Source organism: Nicotiana sylvestris, chromosome 6 (assembly GCF_000393655.2).
Source record: "Nicotiana sylvestris chromosome 6, ASM39365v2, whole genome shotgun sequence".
Taxonomy (NCBI): domain Eukaryota; kingdom Viridiplantae; phylum Streptophyta; class Magnoliopsida; order Solanales; family Solanaceae; genus Nicotiana; species Nicotiana sylvestris.
Genome location: NC_091062.1, coordinates 36,101,172 through 36,107,065, shown reverse-complemented (window position 1 = coordinate 36,107,065; position 5,894 = coordinate 36,101,172).

Sequence of the window (5,894 nt, the reverse complement as noted above, 5' to 3'; positions counted from 1 at the left end):
ATATAATCAATAAAATCGGCACGGAATGGTACATCGTGCGGCACGGCATCCCCCTTCGTGCTTTACACTCTTTCCTCACAATAGCAAACAATGCACGGCATCACCCTTCGTGCTTTATCACTCTTCCTCACCCAAGCAACAATTACAAACAAGGGGCAAGGGAGTAGACAAATAATGATAGAAATCCTGGCAAAGGAATACAAATAAACAGCTAACTCCTGGCAAGGGAGCACAATTAAGCAGTTAAAAACCCGGCAATGGAACAATATCAATAATCTCAGCATCCCGGCAAGGGATATAGTCAAAAAAGCAACAAGCATCCCAGAAAGGGAGAAATTCAATAATTCTTTCACTTTTACCTCTTATCTCACTACCACCTGAGTCAACGCTCCAAAGAGGTTCAATCATTTCATATACTTTCACGCTTTATGATATACTCGAGCCAATGCTCCAAGAATGTACAAATCATAATTCTTCCTCAAACTCTTCACATTATATGAAATTTATCAATTTAACAAGGAAAAGGTATCACAAAATCCGACTAAACACAAATAAGACTCACGGTCATGCTAGACTCCGGTGTATAGATACTCGTCACCATGCCTATACACCGTACTCAACAATTAGCAAATAGCAAACAATACTCTAATCCTATTCCCTCAAGCCAAAGTTAGAACAAACACTTACCTCGGTCCAAAGAATAGCAATCAACCTTCAAATACCGCTTTTCCTTTATAATCCGACTCCGAAACAACGATATCTAGGCATAATTAATTCAATAATATCAATAAAGACTCGATAACAAAATCACATAGCTTAGATATGAAGTTCCTAGCATTCTTCCAAAAATACCAAAATTCGACCCCGGGCCCACATGGTCCAAACACGAGGTTCGGACCAAATTCATATCACTCATTCATCCACAAGCCCGAATATATAATTTATTTTCACATTCAACCCCAAAATGAGGTCCAAATCAAGAAAAAGTAAAAAGCCCTAACTCTACCCCACTCCCCCAATTTCTACCCTAAATTACATGTTTTAGGCCAAAAAATTCAATAGATGTTGATGAAAATGGAAGAGAATAGGTTAAAGATTACTAACCCAAGAGTTTATGGTGAAAGAATGCTTCAAAGATCGCCCTAGAACTTTGGAGAAGAAAGAGTTTGTGAAATTTTGTAAGAATCTCGTAAGGCTACTGTTCTGGATTTTAAAATTTAACTGGGCGAATTTGGCCTATGCGATCGCGGACAAAGGAGTGTGGTCGCATAGAGTAAATGGGACAGGGCTCTGCGATCGCTGATGACACTATGTGATCGCATAAAGGAAATAGTAAAGGCTGGCTAACACAATGCGGTCGTAGAGGAAATAATGCGATTGCGTAGAGCAAAATATAGGACCTCTCAGGCTAACACTATGCGATCGCGGGAGGAACTATGCGATCGCATAGAACAAACTAAAACCCTAAAAATTTACACTATGTGATCACGGACATAGCTATGCGATCGCATAGCACAAAAGACTGGACACCAGCAGACAGCAGTTCTGCAATTTTTCTAAGTCTAAAACCATTCCGAAACACATCTGAAACACACTCGAGCCTTCGGGGCTCCTAACCAAACACATGCACTAACTCAACAACATCATACGAACTTATCCGTGCGATCAAATCGCCTAAATAACTTCAAAAACAATGAATCAAACCTCAAAATCAAGAGTTTTTTCTCAAACTTCATCAAGTTTCAAATTTAGGAATTCAAGTCCGAATCACGTCAAACGACGTCCGATTTCAACCAAATTTCATAGAAAGCGCTTAAACCACATATAAGACCTGTACCGGGCGCCGGAACCAAAATACGAGCCCGATACCAATGCTTTCTAATTCATTTTCATTTCAAATTTTCATATTAAATTTCAGAAAATAATTTCTTTTAAAAATTTATTTCTCGGGCTCGGGACCTCGGATTTTGATTCCGGGCATACGCCTGAGTCCCATATTTTTCTACGGACCCTCTGGGACCGTCAAATCACGGGTCCGGGTCCGTTTATCCAAAATATTGACCAAAGTCAACTTTAACCATTTTAAAGCCACAATTTATCAAATTTCACATAATTTAACACATAAGCTTTTCCGGCTACACGCCCGGACTGCGCATGCAAATCGAGGCAACTAAAGGTGAGGTTTTCAAGGCCTCGGAAGCACGGAAAAAGGGAGAAAACCGGTGATGACCCTTTGGGTCGTCACATTACCCTTACCTTTGTAGGATAGAGAGACTATTTCTGATAGACTATTTTGTACAATACTAATACACCTAAATAACCCGGAAAATTATATTGAATTTATGCATGTTTCCTTATATGTTTCCTTCAATAGAACACAATTCATTTTGCTACTATAAAGAGATTCCTTCATTTATGTATATTTTACATAATATCAAGAAGAAAAATAAACTTTTAATAGAAAGACTTCTATATTTGAAATTGTTTATATGTAAATAGCATACGCACCTCACCTAATAATTTAAAAGGAACAATCTATATAGGTTACCAACTTATTAAGGATATCTTTTGACTGTAAGTTTATTTTTTCTACAGACAAAAATTAAATATCATGATGCTAAATACTGGACAATAATTTCAAATTAAATTATAAAATTAAATCTGATGATAGAGGAATAACAAAGATTAATTAAGAGATTTTTTTAGAGAAGAATATTGTCACACCTCCTTTTTACCTACCCCGGAAAGGGTATAAGGGAGTTTTTTTCCAACTTAAAGTGACAATCGAAACGTGATTATTTGTCTAAGAATCAGAGTCGCCACTTGAGATAATTTATGGTGTCCCAAGTCACTGGTTCAAATCCCAAATCGAGGAAAAGATTAACTCTGTTTTACAGTCCGCGAACACAGAAATTCGAGTAAGAAATTTTGTTAACGTGGGAGAAGGTGTTAGGCATTTCTGAATTTCGTGGTTCTAGCACGGTCGCTCAACTGTTATATTTGGCCTATTTACTTGATTTTAATACATGTTTTAGCTTATGGTTCAATTTTAACCTTATAATCGCTTTTATTTAAATATTTTAAGTAAGATTTCAACGTCATCTAAAACACGTCTTTGGATCGCACCACATGAAATGCACCCGCAGTTTGAGACACATTTTATTTAACGTTGTTAGGATTTCGATTTGGGTCACATGAAATGCACTCCCGAGCTTAAGGAAATTAAGTTAAATTGCGCGCCTAAAATAACTATGCACTTTCAAGTTTGCGAGGGCCATAGAAAATTCAACTAATGGCACATCCCGAATTGGGTATCATGACCATGAATATGTCATGGGAACCATACCCATAGTCACAATGATTTATTAATCACGACTAAAGCAAGCTACGATGTATTTATAATCTGAGTCTATTTATAATCTGAGTCACAAACTTTTCTTTAATGCAGCCTTTGACTCGTGGCTTATTAACGAAACAAACAGTGGATTTTCTAAAACCCATCTCCCATTCTTTTGTTCTTATCACTTATGTCTCAACAGATTAAATTCATTTACACATCAATAACTTAAAGTTTGTTGTCAATCCTACAAATGTAGACACCATTTCAAAAGGCCATCACGATGTATCAAATACTTAAAAAAAATCTAAAAGAAGCGGAAAACAGAAGAGGCTATGAACTTGAAAGAGACAATTGAGACAATTCAACTAGCAAGCATAATAAGCTTAGCAAACCAATGCATTTCATCTGTACAGGTGCTATTTCAATCGGATCCAACCTTTAACTATATGATTAAGCTCAATGATTCAAGGTGGCAAGACATAGAATACAACATTTTTGTAAAACTCATTTGCAACTCATATTAGGACTTATGTTAGGCACATGAAAATTATCAATTTATACTAAATTACTAATCAGTGATTCAAATTCTGGACTACTTACGCAGGCCACCAGATCGGTGCTATTCATTTTCATAAAGATACTAAGATTTACAACATACTCAAAAAAAAACAATTTCATCAAGCACACAACCTCAATTTGCAAACAATGTAGTTAACAAATAAAATTGAATGAGAACATATGTGCAGATTTAATAGCACTAGAACATCAAACAGTGATCATTTTATTATTACAACCGCAAACGTACCTCATATAGCAAAATACAGCTCAACATTAGCCAAAAGAAGCTGAAATCGAAGACTAAGGCTCGAAGTGCTCAACAGAGTGTTCAACAGCAGCTAAAACAGTGATTTCCTCAAAGGAGCTTTCCGAAAAAAATGAACTGGGCTACTACCAATCGAACCTAGGAGCAGATTTTCGAGTGGAACCTCGAACCAGCCGCAAACACTCGAACAAACATACTCGATTTTGGCTCTATCGAACTCCATTCTTAAGAACCAAAATCAGGGAGGAAGGAGATGAGATTTTGTGTTCCTTTTTTCTAATTTTTTAAAAGAAAGAAATCAATTTCATTTCATTTTTTTTATGAACGAACTGGAAAAGAACAACTTCAAAACTCTTTTTTTTTTTACAAATCCCTTCCCTTTTTTATTGCTCTATCTGTTCCTGTGCGTTTTAGAGTGTGTATGGCTGATTTTTGAAGAAGAAGCAACAGAGGCATTGAAGAAGAAACAGAAGGGTTATGTGTGCGTGTTTCGCACAGTGAGGTCGAAAGGGACTGGAGGGTGCTGGGTGTTGCTGTGCGTAGGGGGGTCTCTTGGTTGTGTTGATAGCTGAGGAAGATGAAGAACGAGAGGGAGGGGTTCTATTTTTGGGGTCCTGCAGCGCTGGTCCGATGAGATGATCCCCCCTCTTTGGATTTTAGGCGTAGGTCTATATAGATATAGGGTCTAGGCTTATATTTTGTGTATTTGCTCTTAGGTCCTTAGGGTCTTTTTATTTATTTTTTGTTCCAAAGAAAAGTATAGAAGGATCCCTAGGATTAGCTTAATGAGTATTGGGTATTGGGCTTAAGGAATGAGCTAGAAACTTGGGTTTTTATGACTAGCTATGCTTAAAATTAGCTTAATTAACTAAAAATTTATCCATATAAAAATATTATCAAAAATATTAATTAACCCTACTTAAGTAAAAATAATTATTAAAATAAGACTGACCGTTAACAGAAAAATTATTTTTGGTATTTTTCAAGATTTAAAAGATTTAATATTTTTCAACATTAATGAACCTATTTTTTTTGTAATTTTCGTTTTCTTGTAATAAAATAAAGTAAAAGAGTAAAAATGAGTTGAAATAGCTATATTAGGCCTAAATTAAATATTTACGTGCTAAAATATGAAAAATCTTGGGGAGGGTCAAAAATCACATGTCTACAAATATCTAACCTTATGTTGCTAAAAATTCTTGATAAGTACTCTTATCTAGCAACATAAGAAAAAAGCCTACAATTTTCTTCAAGTACAGAAGATTGTGGATAATCCTAAAACGTGAATATAAGTTGTAACTGTCTTTAATTTAAAAAGTATAACTAAAATTTATTTTTAAATTTAAAAAGTTAACGTAAAAAATCTGCAATATCTTTTATAATGATAATTAGTTAATGTATTAAGAAATTTTACGGATAAAAAAAAGAGAGGGGAAGCAGATCACATTTTGGGGGTGGGAGTTCGTGGGATGTGCTCCTCAATTTTAGGTTCTTGTGCAACCATGGAAGTTTTATTTCTAATGGTAACTTCCTAATTATTAATTACTTATTTGAATTGAGTAAATAACTACCCCTACTTCAAATAATAGATATTTAAATATTTTAATTTAAAATTAAAAACTAATAACTAATTAACTAAGTTTTGTCCTACAAACTAACACATGGCATTCTCCTATGCTTCCACTTGTCATAATCCTAGGCTAGACTTCCATCCTTTTAATAATATATAAA